Source organism: Anomaloglossus baeobatrachus, chromosome 6 (assembly GCF_048569485.1).
Source record: "Anomaloglossus baeobatrachus isolate aAnoBae1 chromosome 6, aAnoBae1.hap1, whole genome shotgun sequence".
Lineage (NCBI taxonomy): Eukaryota > Metazoa > Chordata > Amphibia > Anura > Aromobatidae > Anomaloglossus > Anomaloglossus baeobatrachus.
Genome location: NC_134358.1, coordinates 499141317 through 499161436, shown reverse-complemented (window position 1 = coordinate 499161436; position 20120 = coordinate 499141317). Strand labels below are relative to the sequence as shown.

Sequence of the window (20120 nt, the reverse complement as noted above, 5' to 3'; positions counted from 1 at the left end):
ATCTAATATTTCCCTGTTTTGTGCTCTATGAACAGTTTTAATATAATATTTAGAAATGTAACAAACTTTTCCCTGTCTATATTAATAGTAATATTCTAAATATTTGTAATTATTAAAAAAACATTTACATAAATGCTAATTAGGTGGCTCGTCTCTTTAATTTGCTAATTGCTGTGCGTTCATCCCCAGGCCCCCAATAAATCCTGAAACTCGGGCTCTAAAATGTCCCACCAGAATGGAGAAGTGACCTTGTATGTACCCCATCCCTCTATTCATCATCTACTACGCTGCCTTAAATAGCCGAGTAAGGGTTTCCTCTGAACACGCCGATTTCCTCCCACCCTGCAAAAACATACTGAGAATTTAGATTGTGAGTCTCAATTGGGACAGTGATGGAAATGTTGCTAAAACACTGAAAAAGGTGATCTAGGAAGAAACCTTTAAACAATTAATTTATTAAATTAATTACTAAAATCCCATAAATGCAACAAAAAGTGCAAGGAACTATAATACAATATACCAATAATATAATAATAATAATAATAATAATAACTATAATACAATATCACCAAACAGGTTGAAAGCAGCTATTCAATGTGTGATGGTGGCCGTTGACTACATGGTGGGCTATTATGCCTAAAGCCATAGACATAGTCCCCTGAGGAACCCTTGGACAATTAATGAAGGGGGAAACGTGATGGGACAAAGCCCCCCACAATAGGTGCGGGAGTTTGCTAGATATGGCTCTAAGCTAAGTACACTTTTTTGTGCATTTATTAGTGTTACCTCCCCCTCTCCCCATTGTCTTGTATTTAGATGGGGTGAGTGGAGGGATAGAGTTGAGGATAAGCCATCGTGGAATGGGGGTGCCCCTGAACCTAAGGATATATAGATGACTTTTGACTTTTCTACTCCTCTGTCTTATGTATGTTTACTAGCCAATCCATTACCTTACTCTAGAGGGAGGGCTTTAAATATGGATATACCCTGATAAAATGGAAATGGTTGCTGATATAACCTCACCGTTTGTGGCATATTAGTACATAAGAGGTGCCAACCATTTGAGGCTGGGTGACGCCCATAGTGGCCATCTGCAAAGCTACCATTTTGAATTCAACTTTACTTTTTTTTATCAGGGTGTATCCATACTTATGGCCTACACTGTAGTAGTTGCACTGTGCACTTTATACCAGCTGTTATCAGCCTGTTGGGTGATATTTATTGTATTATAGTTCTTTGCTCTTTTTTGTTGCATTTATGGGATTTTAGGAATCAATTAAATAAATTTAAAGGTTTTTTCTCCGATCAAATTTTCAAATTTCGAATTGACCTAATTAAATTGTTTTATCTGTTTACCTAAAGCACTGGAAAATATGTTGGTGCAAGCATAAAAATGGGCTTTAGAGAATATGTACATATTATTAATCTATGAAGCATATGACCAGAAAGGAGTCCTCCATGATGCAAAGGGTCTGATGTATTCATGGCATGGATTGGTATTACCTAGAAGATCCATTGCATTAAAAATGGCAAAAAAGTGGAATGAAACGAAAAATATAAAGAAAAAAAAATTATACTTCTCGCCTCTATTAGATTCACTTCTGGACTTAGCTAAGAAAATCTAAATAACAAATGTTAGTGAAACATCGGTAAAAGGACATCAAAGAGCTATTACAGGGTGGTAGTAACAGTAATAGGGTAATTAATATATTCCTTTAATATATGCATGTTCGTACAGCATAATACATGAATAATAAGTGTTAGGTAAGTACAATATTATTCCAGAGAATCAGTGGTAATTAACATGTTACTTTTTCATGAGATGTGCCAGGATCGAATATAAATACATCCTGGCGTATCACAATTGATGAAAAATGCAATTTGATAAGCTCTGTAGGGCTCTCAAGCATGTCTCATGCCAAACAAAACCTTTAAAGACCACTCGGGCAGCCGTATCTGTGAGAAAGCATACATTTGCTGTCAGCATCAGCTATTTCATTTTAATGTAGCAAAGCTTTTTATCGGCCATTTTGACAGCAAAGGTCAGTCCTCCCCTTAAAGTCAGATTTAATCTCTAAATTATAAGCACTTGAATGTATCTGGTGTCTAAAAATGCGATTTTACTGCACAAATTGTTACAAAATGTCTTGTATCTTGGAGTTATGTGTGGGGGAGGGGATCCATAAATCACATGACAATATTAAATCTATTAGGAAAAAAAGATGCTGATATTAATTTTTTTTTCAATCCAGGTTAATTTATATGATTCCTCTATTCTACCATATCACCATGATCAATGGATAAGATTTGTAATTGCAGAAACCACTGGAGCAGAAATCTGAAGGTCATAATAGAAGTCTTTGTAAAAGTGTTTGACAGAGTTACGCCTTGCGTTACATGACTTTCAGCGCAACACTCCAGAATGTAGATGTTACAATGTTCCCTTCCTATCTAGCAGCTTTGTAGAGACAATTGCTATATTTAAGGAATAGATAAATTTACCGTGAATGGTGCTAAAGTATGAAAATAGCAGAATGACTACAATAAGGATATAGTTACATCACTGCGGGACACAAACAGAAGAGGGTCTCTGTGTAAGAAACAATATATTGGCCGTTTACAGCTGTTACATCACGACCGGAGTCCGCTCCAGCGACTTCTACTCCGATCGCCAGGCGACGCCTGTTTCTGCCGTGGATGGTGCTGGCGATGGGAGAGGAGTCGATGCCAGCGGCACCAGTGGGCACAGGCTCCGCTCATCCACTGGGCTGGGTTTCCTTGGGATCTGCAGAACCACTGGTTGACTATAGGTGGCGTGTGTCTTCCAGCTGAAGTTACCATCATTCAGCTACAGCCAATGGGACGACACCACACCCTTCTTAATTCCCCTCCTGTCTGCTGACCACTGCCAGAGATAGTTCTGATATTCTGGCGCCTGTTCTGCCCTGTTCTGTTTTGTGATTCTGGTGTTCTGACTACTGCTTGTTTCCTGACTATCTCTCCTTTCTGCTGTTTATGTACCTCGCTGCCCGATCCGGATTTGACCTCTGCTACGTTTTCTGATTACGTCCTTGCCTACCGATTCTGTCCCTATTCTGCAATTCCTGGTTTCACTCTGCCTGACGACTACTCTCTCGGACTGCTGCCTTCCACAGGTAACGATCTATAGGTCCCTGTGTAATTCCAAATCCCTGTATAGGGGTGAAAGGGTTTCAGGGTTCTGGGGGTGCTGCTTGGTGAAGTGGTTTCCCTCTAGCCTGTCCATTACAGCCCGTCTGAGTCTGTGGATCCAGGCAGGCGCTACAACAGCCCATAGTAATGCAAAATTCCATCTGTTTTGGAGGTAGAAGTTGCCTCTTTTCCTCTTGGGCTCCTGCGAGGCTGCACCAATGATGTGTCCGCCCCGAGTTACATACTATACATAAACTTATCATAATGTAAAGGAATAGCTGCATTTTCAATGTACTGTCACGTGCAATCATTTTGAAAATAATGTACATTTATGTAAGAGCAATTTTAAGTTGTAAATTGATTTTGTTCCCTATTAGTGATGAGCGAGCATGCTTGTAACTACTCGGTACTCGCACGAGTATCGCTGTACTCGGGCTGCTCGGCGGGGACCGAGTAATACTCGATACATACAGTAATACAGCGATACTCGTGCTGTACTCGTGGTCTTCATCCCTGCATGTTGGCGCTCTTTTGAGAGCCAGCCCTCATGCAGGGATTGGCTGGCAGACCACTGCAATGCCACAGCCCTGTTAGTTGTGGAATTGCAGTGATTGGCCGGCCTGCACAGCGTGACCGAGCCTTTATACCGGCCGGCGCGCTGTGCTCTGCTCACAGCTATCCAGACAGTGAGTGCAGGGAGAGTGTCGCTGATTCAGGGAAAGCTTTGCGGCCCTTTATAGCTTTTTCAGTTGCAGGGCTGCAAACAGTGTGACCAAAAGTCCTTCTCAGGACTATTCTAGTTGTATACAGGCAGGCAGGGTATAGCCAGGTCGGAGTACAGTAGCAGAGTCCTTCTCAGGACTATTGTTGCTATATACAGGCAGGGTATAGCCAGGTCTGAATACAGGCTAGTGACCAGAAGAGTCCTTGTCAGGACTATTGTACCAGTATACAGGCAGGCAGGCAGGGTATATATAGCCATTCCTAGTGGTGACCGTATACCAGCCTTCATCATATCTGGGGCTGGTGTACACAGTCTAAAACAGTCCAGATAGTGTCTGACTTGTCTGTAATTGTCGCTCCCCAAAAAAACCTGTTAGGTTCTTATTGCGTCCGTGCTTGGTTTTTAAAACCGCACGTGTGTGCCTGTCGGTGGCAGCGTACAGGTGCACTTGTGTGCAATTTCCACAAACTTTGATATAACGCACAAGTAGTGAATACACGTCAGCACAGCATTGCAAAATGCGCAAGGGCATTGGCAAGGAACAAGGAAGTGGACGTGATGGTGGTGCAGGCAGAGGCCGAGGTCGTGGGCAAGCTCTAATTTCACCACAACAAAGGGCCACATCTAGTCGCTCGCACGTCCTGTCCCAAATTCTTGGGGACCGCAGCAGTACACCGCTCTTGAACCAAGACCAGTGTCAACAGGTTGTTAGTTGGATAGCAGATAATGCTTCCAGTCAGATTGGCACCACCACAAACACTCTGTCTTCCACACGGTCAAGTGTCAGTAGCCGTGATACTGCACCGCACATTTCTGAACCTGATCCTCCTTCCTACCACCAGGCTGAGTACACGTCCTCCTCGGACATTAATGATCCCACACTTGGACACTCGGAAGAGCTGTTCACGTTTCCATTCACGCATTCTGGCCTCTCGCCAGCTCATATTGAAGTGGGTCATGAGGAGATCGTCTGTACAGATGGCCAAATATTTGAGCAGCCACGTTCTCACGAAGTTGGCAACGTGTCTCAACAAGTGGTGGACGATGATGAGACACAATTGTCAGGAAGTCAGGAGGAGGAGCAGGGTGCGGAAGAGGAAGACGACGTGGTGGATGATCCAGTAACTGACCCAACCTGGCAGGAGGATATGCAGAGCGAGGACAGCAGTGCACAGGGGGAGGGAGGCGTAGCATCACAACAGGCAGTAAGAAGCAGGGTGGTGGCCCCAGGCAGAAGTCAGGCAACCGTTCCCCGGAACAACACGACGACACAAGGTGCCTGTACAAATGTTAGGTCTTCCCGAGTCTGGCAGTTTTTTAAGTTGGATCCAGATGATTCTAAAAAGGCCATTTGCAACACCTGCCGTGCCAGCATCAGCAGGGGTACCAAAACTAGCAGCCTGACCACCACCAGCATGATCAGGCACATGTCAGCCAAGCACCCGACTTTGTGGGAAGTACAACAGAGTCGAGGAGCAGTGCTTGCTGATGTCACTGCTACGTCTTCGCTGGTTGTGCATGCGAGCCAATCCCCTGTCCATGCTGCCTGCGAACAAGCCTCCTCCACTCCTGCACCTGCAGTTGCCTACGCAGAAAGAACACCATCATCATGCACGTCCTTGTCCCAGCGCAGCGTTCAGTTATCCATTCAGCAAACCTTTGAACGCAGGCGCAAATACACTGCCAACACCCCACATGCCACAGTTCTAAATGCTAACATTTCGCGACTGCTTGCGCTGGAAATGTTGCCTTTTAGGCTGGTGGAGACAGAAGCATTCCGTGACCTGATGGCGGCAGCTGTCCCACGTTACTCGGTCCCCAGCCGCCACTATTTCTCCCGGTGTGCCGTCCCCGCGTTGCATAACCACGTGTCACAAAACATCACACGTGCCCTGAACAACGCTGTTTCACCCAAGGTCCACCTAACCACAGACACATGGACAAGTGCTTGTGGGCAAGGCCGCTACATCTCGTTGACGGCACACTGGGTTAATATTGTGGAAGCTGGGACCCAGTCTGAGCGAGGGACGGAACACGTCCTTCCCACACCAAGGTTTGCAGGCCCTACCTCAGTCAGTGTTTCACCCACACTCTACAGCTCCGGAATGTCATGCTCTTCAGCCTCCTCCTCCTCCTGCGCATCCTCATCCACTGTACCCTCCACACCAGTCCCAAGCTGGAAGCACTGCAGCACTGCCTCGGCGAAGCGGCAACAGGCTGTGCTGAAGCTAATCTGCATAAGTGACAAACCCAACAATGCAGAAGAGCTGTGGACAGCTCTGAAACAGCAGGCAGATCACTGGCTCACACCTCTGAACCTAAAGCCAGGAAAGGTCGTGTGTGACAATGGCCGGAACCTGGTGGCGGCTTTGAGGCGAGGCCAGCTGACACATGTTCCATGCGTGGCCCATGTGCTCAACCTCGTGGTTCAGCGGTTTCTAAAGTCATACCCAGAGCTGTCTGATCTGCTGGTAAAAGTTCGCCGCCTGTCTGCACATTTTCGAAAGTCACCTACTGCTTCAGCCGGCCTTGCCGGCTTTCAGCGCAGTTTGCATCTTCCGGCTCACAGACTGGTGTGTGATGTCCCCACGCGTTGGAATTCAACTCTGCACATGTTGGTCAGGATATGTGAGCAGAAGAGGGCAGTTGTTGAGTACCTGCATCACCTAAGCCGTCGGAAAATGGTTCAAATTCCACACATAACACCTGAGGAGTGGAGATGGATGTCAGACCTATGTACCATCCTCCAAAACTTTGAGGACTCCACCAAGATGGTGAGTGGTGATGACGCCATTATTAGCGTCACCATACCGCTACTCTGCCTTCTAAAATGGTCTCTGCTGAAAAACAAACATGATGCATTGCAGGCGGAGCGCGATGAGTTGCAGCAAGAAACAGTAGTGGGTGTGGGTGATAACACACAGCCCAGCCTCGTCTCATCACAACGTGCAGTGGAGGACTATGACGAGGAGGAGGATGAAGACATGGAGCAACTCTCCGGCCAAATTGAGGATATGACATGCACACCAGTCATATCCTCGGTTCAGCGTGGCTGGCCAGAGGACAGGGTAGATGAGGAGGAGGAGGAGGAGGACAGCATGTTCAGTCATCTTGTTGGTCAGGCTACTGAAGTCCTGGCTGTTAAGAGTCTGGCGCACATGGCTGACTTTATGGTAAGCTGCCTGTCTCGTGACCCTCGCGTTAAGAACATCTTGGCCGACAATCATTACTGGTTGGTAACACTGTTAGACCCACGCTACAAGGAGAACTTTTTGTCTCTTATTCCCGTGGAGGAGAGGTCAACCAAAATGCAGCAGTTCCGGAAGGCCATAGTCACGGAAGTAGGCAAAGCATTCCCCTCACAAAACGCTAGCGGCATAGGTCAGGAATCATTGGACAACCGAGGCGTACAGCCGAGAGAGGCACAAGTCCAATCCGCCAGAGGTAGGGGAACAGTCTTTAAGATGTGGGACAGTTTTCTCAGCCCCTCACGTACCACAGCCCCTGAGGTGCGGGGTAGTGCCACAAGAAATCCTAAGTTTGCCCAGATGCTGAAGGAGTACCTTGCAGATCGAACAACTGTACTCCGACATTCCTCTGTGCCTTACAATTATTGGGTATCCAAGCTGGACACGTGGCATGAATTGGCTCTCTACGCCTTGGAAGTCCTGGCCTGCCCTGCCGCTAGCGTTTTGTCAGAGCGTGTTTTTAGTGCCGCAGGTGGAATCATTACAGATAAACGCACCCGCCTGTCAACTGAAAATGCTGACAGGCTGACTCTGATCAAGATGAACAAGGGTTGCATTGGGCCAGACTTCACCACACCACCAGCAAATGAGAGCGGAATTTAAAGTTTGCCATGTACCTCCACTCACCCATGGGTACACACTTCTGGACTTTGGATAATCGCTGGACTGCTCCTCCTTCTCCTCATGCGCCACCATGATGACCGTTACAAATTGCAATACTTAGGCCTTTGTTTCAGGTATACCCCCAGTGGTAAATTTTTTTGCCCATTCTTTGCAGAATGGACATTACAACGACAGGAGACCCGCTCCTTTGCAATGGGAACAATGTTTTGATGCCCTCATGCACGTCTCTACCCAGGGACAACGTGGAGCCTCCCAATTTTTGGCTGCCCTGCCTAAGGGCTATACTATAATACACCCACTTCCTGACAATGGACACTTAATGTTTTGAGGCCCTCATGCACGTCTCTATCCAGGGACAACGTGGAGCCTCCCAATTTTTGGCTGCCCTGCCAAAGGGCTATACTACAATAGACCCACTTCCTTCCAATGGGCACTTCAGGTTTACAGGCCCTCATGCACGTCTCTACCCAGGGACAACGTGGAGCCTACCAATTTTTGGCTGCCATGACTAAGAGCTATACTATAATACACCCACTTCCTGACAATGGACACTTAATGTTTTGAGGCCCTCATGCACGTCTCTATCCAGGGACAACGTGGAGCCTCCCAATTTTTGGCTGCCCTGCCAAAGGGCTATACTATAATACACCCACTTCCTGACAATGGACACTTAATGTTTTGAGGCCCTCATGCACGTCTCTATCCAGGGACAACGTGGAGCCTCCCAATTTTTGGCTGCCCTGCCAAAGGGCTATACTACAATAGACCCACTTCCTTCCAATGGGCACTTCAGGTTTACAGGCCCTCATGCACGTCTCTACCCAGGGACAACGTGGAGCCTCCCAATTTTTGGCTGCCCTGCCTAAGGGCTATACTATAATACACCCACTTCCTGACAATGGACACTTAATGTTTTGAGGCCCTCATGCATGTCTCTATCCAGGGACAACGTGGAGCCTCCCAATTTTTGGCTGCCCTGCCAAAGGGCTATACTATAATACACCCACTTCCTGACAATGGACACTTAATGTTTTGAGGCCCTCATGCACGTCTCTATCCAGGGACAACGTGGAGCCTCCCAATTTTTGGCTGCCCTGCCAAAGGGCTATACTACAATAGACCCACTTCCTTCCAATGGGCACTTCAGGTTTACAGGCCCTCATGCACGTCTCTACCCAGGGACAACGTGGAGCCTCCCAATTTTTGGCTGCCCTGCCTAAGGGCTATACTATAATACACCCACTTCCTGACAATGGACACTTAATGTTTTGAGGCCCTCATGCACGTCTCTATCCAGGGACAACGTGGAGCCTCCCAATTTTTGGCTGCCCTGCCAAAGGGCTATACTACAATAGACCCACTTCCTTCCAATGGGCACTTCAGGTTTACAGGCCCTCATGCACGTCTCTACCCAGGGACAACGTGGAGCCTCCCAATTTTTGGCTGCCCTGCCTAAGGGCTATACTATAATACTCCCACTTCCTGACAATGGACACTTAATGTTTTGAGGCCCTCATGCACGTCTCTATCCAGGGACAACGTGGAGCCTCCCAATTTTTGGCTGCCCTGCCAAAGGGCTATACTATAATACACCCACTTCCTGACAATGGACACTTAATGTTTTGAGGCCCTCATGCACGTCTCTACCCAGGGACAACGTGGAGCCTCCCAATTTTTGGCTGCCCTGCCTAAGGGCTATACTATAATACACCCACTTCCTGACAATGGACACTTAATGTTTTGAGGCCCTCATGCACGTCTGTATCCAGGGACAACGTGGAGCCTCCCAATTTTTGGCTGCCCTGCCAAAGGGCTATACTACAATAGACCCACTTCCTTCCAATGGGCACTTCAGGTTTACAGGCCCTCATGCACGTCTCTACCCAGGGACAACGTGGAGCCTCCCAATTTTTGGCTGCCATGACTAAGGGCTATACTATAATACACCCACTTCCTGACAATGGACACTTAATGTTTTGAGGCCCTCATGCACGTCTCTATCCAGGGACAACGTGGAGCCTCCCAATTTTTGGCTGCCCTGCCAAAGGGCTATACTACAATAGACCCACTTCCTTCCAATGGGCACTTCAGGTTTACAGGCCCTCATGCACGTCTCTACCCAGGGACAACGTGGAGCCTCCCAATTTTTGGCTGCCCTGCCTAAGGGCTATACTATAATACACCCACTTCCTGACAATGGACACTTAATGTTTTGAGGCCCTCATGCACGTCTCTATCCAGGGACAACGTGGAGCCTCCCAATTTTTGGCTGCCCTGCCAAAGGGCTATACTATAATACACCCACTTCCTGACAATGGACACTTAATGTTTTGAGGCCCTCATGCACGTCTCTACCCAGGGACAACATGGAGCCTCCCAATTTTTGGCTGCCCTGCCTAAGGGCTATACTATAATAGACCCACTTCCTTCCAATGGGCACTTCAGGTTTACAGGCCCTCATGCACGTCTGTATGCAGGGGCATTGGTGAACCTCACAATTTTGGACTGCCCTGGCAAAGGAAAATACTACAAAGACTCACTTCCTCAAAATGGGCACATTAGACTCAAGAGGCCTTCATGTACATCTCTTCTCAGGGACATCGGAGTGCCACACAATGTTTTCACGTAAAATCTTTCATGTATTAATCTCAAAAAGTAACATACACCAGCTCTATCTCACTATTGGGTATGTGCTCTTAACATTTCCGCCATGAAAAATCATTTTGGGGTCATTTTGGAAGGTTTTCTGGTGAGTCCGTAAAAATGGCGTAAAACGCGGACAAAATTGTTCACAGCTGTGACTTTTCAGTGATAAATGCTTCAAGGGGTCTTCCCCATGCTGTTGCCATGTCATTTGAGCACTCTTCTGAGACTTTTGTGACATTTTTAGGGTTTCTCCATGCTGCCGGGGGGTCATTTCACAAAAATACTCGGGTCTCCCATAGGATAACATTGGGCTCGTTGCTCGGGCCGAGTACACGAGTATCTTGGGAGGCTCGGCCCGAGCTTCGAGCACCCGAGCTTTTTAGTACTCGCTCATCACTATTCCCTATTTTTATGTCACTTTAAGGGGCACCTATCAATAAGGTGATGGTGTCTGCGGTGACAGGAGATACATCTTATTTTTTTAAAAAAAAAAATTCTCTACAAATGACCTCTCTTCCAGTCTCTCTCCACCTGTTATCCTATAAGAATGTCTGAACCTTAAATAAGCCTTACAACATACTAAGAGATTTTGGTCACCTGCACACAGTTGTTTAGGGCTTCTTGCCACTCATCAGAGCAGAACTAGGTACTGTTTAACTGTGTGCTAAGACCTTTCAGACACTTTCTTTATGACTCTTTTTCTAGTTGGGGGATCAGCTAACATAGGGCCAGTGCTGCCTGAGAAGCTGAACAACTGACTTCCCAGTGTTACCGTATGAGTTTAAAGGCGTGTTCCCTTTCAGACAGTGTTCCGTCATGGCTGCAGTTCCCCATGTCCACCAGCATTCTAGCACTGCAGCAGGTGTCTAACAAAAGCTGCAGTACTGATTTCACGTCCAAAAAGTGAATTTAGCGGCTAGGAAGAAAGTGTTCCATCTTCAATGGTGAAGTTGCTGAGCTCACTGATTGGCTGCCATGCTGTTGAGAACAATGATGGAGGGCTTCTAATGAACCTGGAAAAGTTGAGTACAGCGCGGTTTGTTGTTCTTTAACAAACTTCAAACAGGGGAGAACATTTCCTAAAAGTGGAAAACCCCTTCATTGACAATCCTAAAAAAAACATAAGGGATTCAACCCTGCCTTACAACGGAGAGTATTACACCTTATGTTTTGGGTGACCCACATTGACTTACCCTTTTCCTGATCAATTGAGGATTGAGTGCATTATTTCATATTTTGCACCCACTCCTTGGTTCTTTTATTGCATCATTTCCAGCTCTCATCTCTTTCATTTTTGTGATTGTTTGGTGTTTTGTTGAGGTTTGTCCTATACCAATAGGGACAGGAAAACGGTAATTTGACATGGAACGATGGCGTCCAAAAACTTATGGTGCCATACCCTTCGTTTTCAGGCAGGGTTGAGTCCCTTAAGGTTTACCTAGAGAACCCCTAGCCTTTGCACTCCTCTCCTGGTCTATTCTATTATACCTTTTACCCAGCTGATTCCTGTTTTAGGCTATGTGCGCACTAGAAAGTGACTATTTCTTAAGAAAAAAACGGACCCTCTTAATGAATCTCGCACCCGCAGTAAAAAAAACCACCAAAACCGCAACGAAATCCGCATATGGTTTTACAGCGGTTTGCCACGGATTTTGACACGGATTTGCCACGGATTTACCGCAGATTTTCCGTAAGTTGGTTCCTGCCGATTTTTACCATGATCTATGGCAAAAAATGCACGTACCTGCGGAAAAGAAGTGACATACTCATTAGTTCCGCAGCGGAAAATCAGTGGCTAAATCCGTGGGTATAAACAAAACGCAGTGTGCGCACAGCATTTTTTTAAAACCCATAGGATTTTCTGGGGAATGACTGCAGCAATGTTAGACACATTTTCTGCAGCAAATCCGCGGCAAATCCGAGGGAAAATCCGCAGCGTGCACAGAAGGCCTTTCACTGTCATGTTTTAATAATACATAATAATAAAGTGATTTTTTTATAGGGGTTTGAGAATTTCTGTTCTCTTATAACCATTTTAGCTTTCCTACAGATTTTCTAAAGTTGAGTTGGAAAAAGTATCTAAAACAAGTTATAATTTTGGAGCAAATTGTGTAAACCAGTTTATTTTGGTGCATACTGACCAAGACTTCTGGCACATTTTGGTAAATCTACTTTATTACTACGGGGAACTCTAGCTGCACCTCTGCTTCCACCACGAGAGCTCCTCCACCTTTCCAGAACGAAATCATCTTACTTACAGTGGATTAGGAAATCTCACTGGAAAGCAGTAAGAGCTGAAGACATCCGTACATCAATCCATTCTCGCCTCCAAAATACAAACACTCATCAATTTACCTTAGCATATCTCATTTGAATGTATCGATCACGATCCCCTCTAATGACCAAGCAGAACATTTGTCAAGATACAAATTATTGCCGTTGCTCTATCTTCTCCCCCAATCAATATGCATATACTAATTTGATAAATGAAAATCATTCATGCTTTATTCAGTAAAACTAGATTGATAAAAGAGTCAATGACAAGATGACCTTTCAGTACAAAGCTTCTCATCCCTGAACATTTATCTGTGTGTGCGCGCATATTATTTCCAGAGAAAAGCAGACTCCCCAAAGGCAGGCCAAAAGTTTACCCTGTGTAACAAGGATTTTCGTATCGATCAGAACAAAACAGCCATTCCGACCTCTGAACTTCAAGCGTCTGGGTACGGAAATAAAGATATTTACCATGTAGAAAGAAAAATACGAATAACAGAGCGTTTTGCCTTCTAGATAGTAACACTACGCCCTACATATAGAGATCATATAAATGCTTTAAGGAAACTTCTTTATATGGTTCCATTCTCTTTGTGTAAAAATTGTAGATTTTTAAGATTATTTTTTAGACTTTTTTTTAATTGGGAGTTATTTTGTTACATTGTTAAAATTGGGGCAAATTTATGAAGTGGTTAAAAAAAAACCTTTCTTTTTTGGTTATTGACATATCCAGTAATTTGTGTGATCTTTCATAAAGCAATTATTCTGCGCACATTTATTGTCTTTCATTATGTTCTAGAGTCTCTCCAGACCCCAGAGCACTATAAAATAAGGTATAGAAAATGAAAAAAAATGTAAATACGGTACTTTCATATACTCACCTTACCGTTCAACTCTCCTGCCCCTCGCTCCTTACTATCACCCGTCCTCGTCACATCTTCTGATCACCACGGTGAGCACTGATTCCTTGGACCCCTTAACTCAAGGTCAGGACTTTCAGCTCTAATATGACCCCTTCACAAAGATGCGGAAGGTCATGATGTCCTTACATCACGCCATGCGCGGTGACCACCTCAGGTTATGTGCACACGATCAGGACTCACTGAGTCCTGGACGCAGTGGGTCCTGATTGCGGGGCCACACGTCTCCTCCACAGGAGAACGCAGCTGCTTGTACCCATGATCAGGGCTCAGTGCGCTGCGGTCTCTCGCTTGTGTTCTCCCTATGGAGGACGCATGCGATTCTGCAGCAAACAATTGACATGCTGTGGTCTGGAAAGACGCACCACAGGTCAGCGTTTAAACCAAGCACAGTGGGCACGGGATTTCTAGAAATCCCATCCACTATACTTGTATTGTACAACGCAGCATTTTGGACGCAGCTGGCGTATGCTGCATCCAAAACGATGCAAACACTGATCGTGAGCACGCATCCTTACACTCGCATGTGCAAAACTGTCCGGGCCTCATCAAAGTTGGTCTTGTCAAAACAGGAGCAGACCCACTGATTCAGCACAATCAGAATATGAGGACCGGATAGGAACGGGAGTTATGAAGTTGAGTATATGTTTATTTTCCCTCTTTAACTTGTTTATGGATATTTATGCTTCCAGAAAAGGTGGCTACCATTTTACTGAATTTGTACAAAACCCAATTACAAATATCCGCATTTTGGCAACTGAAGATTTTTGTACATTTCGAGATGAATTCAATTCCACTCATCTGTATTATTATGGTCTGTGCAGCCACTTAGTGGTTGAGATGTAAACCGCAGTTGGTTGAGGTATTTGCTAGTTTCTTATGATATAGTATTCAGCATGCATGGTAAAACATGGAGTCTTTAACAAAGTTTGCAGAAAGTTAACGGTGGACACATTTCTCTATGAAAACTCAGGCCTCGATACATTATATTTTCAAAAGAGGCCATCTTGGAAGTCAAGAGCAATGGTAAGGCAGATCACAACTGTACTTGCTCTTGACTTGGACAATTATGTGCAGTGTGGGGCAATGCTCATAGCGTAATAATACAAAGCAGCCTAAAGACACGTCCCCAGAGAATTCAATGAGCCACACCCCCTTGGCAAAAAGCATAAAATTAGCACAAAATAATAAGGCCTGTATCTCTGAAACTGAAAAATGGATTGGAACAAAACAAATAATAGAGTACTCAGGGGAGCAATGGGAGTAATATTGGGGCAATAACTAGGGATATTTTTTATGGGGATGATTCTATTTTGACATATTTAGTTAATGAACGTTGTTCTCACTTCTTGACCCTCATTAGTTTAAAGGGATTTTTCCCACAAAGGACTGGCACATGACTTATTCCTTCCAAACACAATACTAAGGCAATACTAAGGACCAGCAGGCACTCACTGCGCGTAGAATAAAGGCGATTTTCGCAGCAAAATAGGAAAGGGTTCTTTACAGTTACAGCAGTCAGATTGTGGAATGCCCTACCAGGTAGTAATGGCAAACTCTATAACAACTTTTAAAAAAGGGCTGAATGATTTTCTCAGCACACGCAACATTGTCGGTTATAAATGATTTAGTGACAAAATGTAGAATTGATGGAGGAAGGGTGAATTAGATACACTGTTACTTGATTGATAGGTGCTGCAGAATATCTAATAGGTGGGTCAGGTTTTGCTAGTTATTCCCACCCCTGTCTGCCTGCCTGTCCTTCCTCCCTCTGTCTCTGTTATTACAGGGGGAGGAAGGAGGGAGGAAGGACCGAGGAGGAGGAAAGACAGGCAGGCAGACAGGGGCAGGAAAAATTAGCAAAACCCGACCCACCTATTAGATATTCTGTAGCTGCTGTCAATCAAGTAACAGTGCATTTCACAAGCTTTACTTGCCTGTATTTTAGAAAGTATACACCCAATCTCACAACTTAAGGTATGTTTAGAATCAGCATGATAGCACCAGTATAACACTGGCTTTAGTTTATATAGGAAAATCCTGGGGGTTGGTCCTCTTTAAGGCGAACCTGTCATTATTATTTAACCTGTTAAAATAAAGGTAGGGCCATATTGGCACTGTTATGTTGCTTTAATTGATATCTTTAGCGAAAAAAATCAGTAGCCTGGTTTTTGTTTAATTCCCCGTAGACGTTCTGGTGCAATAGCCTCTTCATGCATCGAGGTGGGACTGTGGAGTGGGAAAGTGGGTAGGGTCTTTGGCTCTGTCATGGCCCTTGCAGTTGTATGAGCCTTCCTTATTAAATTTTACCCTGGCTCCACTCTTGCCCTTGGCAATGCTTGCACACATTCATCTCTTGCTGTCGTCCATCAAAATGGTGCATGCGCAGATTGAGACCTCGACTGGTCATTTTTTTCACTACAGGTATCCATGAAATCCCTATTACAAGGCCATTATGGTCATGTCTTTAATTTAACTGGTTAAATCGTGATGGCAGGTTCTCTTTAAGAAGTTTTCTTAACTCTACTAGCCTTTAAAGTATAAATCATGTTTTTTCTTGTAGTAGTGACCGAAAAATTCCTGCAAAAAATTATTCATAAGTTCATAACTACAGCCATAAAGCTGTCTGATGGGTTTCTATATTTTACAAGGCTATATCATCTCGCACATTTTTATAGTTTGTTTTCCAGACCAAAATGGGTTGTCGCTGTGGAATAAGGGTCATGTTCTAACAGCCCAAAGGCTGACAATTATACAGTTTCTACGTCCTCCTGTGACTGTGTCAGTTTTAATGAGTGTTTGATACATTTCAGCAAGTTTTGCAGGCAGGCAAGGTTAATACAACCCCAGGCCTGTCAGTTTAAATGACTATGAAGAGGTGAGAACAATCATATCACGGATACGAAGGATTGTTACATCCTATTAGAAAACGTGCATAATTTTACTTCAACGCCAGCAGAACCTATTGTCTACTATAATATTGGTCACATCACTTTCCGCAGCCGGTGACACTACAGAAACCAGTATTGTCACAGTGGTCACTAGGTATCAAATTGATACAAAATGAAAGCTTAGAGAGCATTTCTGAACGGCAGGAAAATTAATCATACTATATTTCACCTCACTTGCCCAGAGAGAAGTGAGCAGAGGACACATTAATTTGGCATGTAGCAAATTGAGAATGCTGGATCGTCACCTTTCTATTTCCTATATATCAAAAACTCATGATGTGAAAAGTGAGAAGGTTCCCGTTTTAGGGCGGACGTGACAGAGTATTTATAAAAGTGTGCAGACACGTGTCTCTTACCCAGCTCAGTGCTCATTTTCTTACCCACACAGGGCATTCGGACAATTTGAATATATATTTCTACATAGGAACTTGAAAGGTTTTACTTTTAGGTAACGCATATGACATACTGTTATGATGAGCTATAGCGCGGTACCGGAGCTTAACTACCGGCTTCATGATATCTCCTCCACACAGACATTATTTCTACATATTTTCACTGAAGGATGAACAGATTGAACTGGATATGGGAAAATTTATTAGGGTGAAATTGAATTCTAATCCAATGTTTTAAAAATCCATATTCGTCAAAATGCATTTTTTTTGCAATTTTACTTCAAAATAGATTCAGCAAAATAGCGGCTAGCCCACTGTAATGTGTCATCAAAAGGTTAAAAATTAAAAAAAAAAAACTTGTCCACACCCACCCCTCCTCTACTCACTGTTTCGCGTCTGTTGTGAGCGCATCTTTTTACCGTTGAAGGAGTGTGCCGCCTCTGGGCCTTCGCCAAGAAAACTCTGGGCGTGGAGCGGACCTCGAGCAGGGTTCATGACACTTATTTACTGCTTGTAGCCGGTGTTCATCATCCCTGCTGCCAGTCGTCGATGTTGGCCACTTAGCCAACTAGATTTGTTTACTTTTATTTTTCACACCGTTATGACAGACATGGCCTACCTTCCTCTCTCTGTAGGGTACTACTCTTCGTACTGTCCCCTGTAATATCACACCTCATCCTCAATACTCTGGGGTCTGTGTTTCCTCCCCACTAATACCCCACAAATTCATTTGATTCTGGGACCTGATGGCTTCTCTAGCTGGGCAACTCTCTAAGTCCATCGGGGTAAGCCGTAGGCTCTGGAACTCCATAGGTTTCCTGAGAGTTCCCAGACTGGCCCTAGCACCAAGTCCAAGTCCTTTCACTTTGAATCCCATTCTTGACTACTTTCCTCAGACGCCCCCTTCTTCTAACCATCCACCCTGCCGCCTGACACTACTTCCTTTCTTACTTGAACCTTTTTCTAATCTAGTATGTCTTCTTAAACTCACTTTACCACCAATCAAACCCTACTGCTAGATGGCAGCATTTGGCAACCTGATAGTCCTAACTCTGCTACGCCCAGAACCTACCCTCTAGAACACTTGAGTATCAACACATGCATTTATAATATTCAACATTATACACTTAAATTATAGCATATTTACATAATGGGGCATTGCCAACCTATTACACTGTCGCCACAAGTGATGAAATTCAACTTCACGCTAGGCCATGATTTTGGCTGTAGTGAGACCCTGACCATTTCTACTCAAGAATGCGTAAGGTTGCAACAACATTGTTACAAAATATGCCATGATCTTACACTCGTATTCGCAGAAACATCTTGGACCTCATGAGATACAGAAATTAGAGTAATGTAAGTATATATTTTTTTATTTTTAAAATATTTAATTATGTTTATTATGCTCTGGGGTCTGGAGTACTGCTGATGCCCTGCTCAAAGATTGCAGCTCTAGTCCCCTAAGGGACCTAAGGGGACTAGTAAGTACAATAAAAAGCAAAAATAAAAAATAAAAAATGAAAAAACCCCACAAAAGTTCAAATCACCTCCCTTTTGCTTTATTGAAAATAAAACAATAATAAAAAATACACATATTTGGTATCGATGTATTCAGAAATGTTTGAACTATAAAAATCTATCAAAATCTAAAATAAATTAATCCAATCGGTAAACAGTGTAATAAAAAAAAGGTTAAACACCAGAATTAAGAGGCAACAATAAGAAGAAATTAAACCATTGCATCAGCTGCTCTTAGTGCTTGCATTGGCAGTTCAAGAGGTTCACCTTTTTCTGAGAGTGGCCGCAACCAGATACTGCACATCTGGCTCCCATTCAAATCAGTAGGAGGCGAATGTGCAGTACCCTGTCTCTACCACCGCTATTATTTTGATGAGGAACTGAGCATTTCCGTCCACCTGCTGCTGCAGGGTGTCGAACCCTGGAGGATCAGACATTGGTGATCTATCCTAAGGCGGGCTTTAAGTGGGCTTTACGATATATCTAACGAGATGTTGGCGGGGTCATGTCGTAAGTGACGCACATCCGGCATCGTTAGTGATATCGTAGCGTGTGACAGCTATGAACGAGCAGAAATACTCCCATAATCCCCCTCACCTACCCCTCTAGTCAGCCCTATATATTTGTGTCTTTCTTAAGGGGTGCATGCATGCGGGGTGTTGCATGCATGCCATCTCTTGCTAAGTGCCATCATTGCGAAGTGCTGGGCAGTTACCTCAATGGCAGTGGACTAACTTCCGTCTTCTCTCTCTCTTCACACAGGTATATAACTCTGCTTCCTGTCAAGTGAATTGTCTGTTCCCCACTGCATTGGCTGAATATGTGTTCTGGTATATAACTCTGCTTCCTGTCAAGTGAATTGTCTGTTCCCCACTGCATTGGCTGAATATGTGTTCTGGTATATAACTCTGCTTCCTGTCAAGTGAATTGTCTGTTCCCCACTGCATTGGCTGAATATGTGTTCTGGTATATAACTCTGCTTCCTGTCAAGTGAATTGTCTGTTCCCCACTGCATTGGCTGAATATGTGTTCTGGTATATAACTCTGCTTCCTGTCAAGTGAATTGTCTGTTCCCCACTGCATTGGCTGAATATGTGTTCTGGTATATAACTCTGCTTCCTGTCAAGTGAATTGTCTGTTCCCCACTGCATTGGCTGAATATGTGTTCTGGTATATAACTCTGCTTCCTGTCAAGTGAATTGTCTGTTCCCCACTGCATTGGCTGAATATGTGTTCTGGTATATAACTCTGCTTCCTGTCAAGTGAATTGTCTGTTCCCCACTGCATTGGCTGAATATGTGTTCTGGTATATAACTCTGCTTCCTGTCAAGTGAATTGTCTGTTCCCCACTGCATTGGCTGAATATGTGTTCTGGTATATAACTCTGCTTCCTGTCAAGTGAATTGTCTGTTCCCCACTGCATTGGCTGAATATGTGTTCTGGTATATAACTCTGCTTCCTGTCAAGTGAATTGTCTGTTCCCCACTGCATTGGCTGAATATGTGTTCTGGTATAAAACTCTGCTTCCTGTGATGTATGCTCTGTCATTTTCATAATCTATGTAATACTCACTGATGTATGACTGTATATTCCTCTTTGTAAATGTTATCTGATGGTGGATGGTGTAAATCTGTGTAGACTGGAAGTCC

The 20120-nt window shown here is 44.4% G+C and overlaps 1 protein-coding gene across 1 annotated transcript in view; it reads right to left on the bottom strand.

The window, feature by feature from the left end:
- DPP6 (dipeptidyl peptidase like 6) overlaps positions 1-20120 on the bottom strand; it is a 1510443-nt gene that overhangs the window by 1364775 nt on the left and 125548 nt on the right. The gene's annotated exons all lie outside the window — the stretch shown is intronic.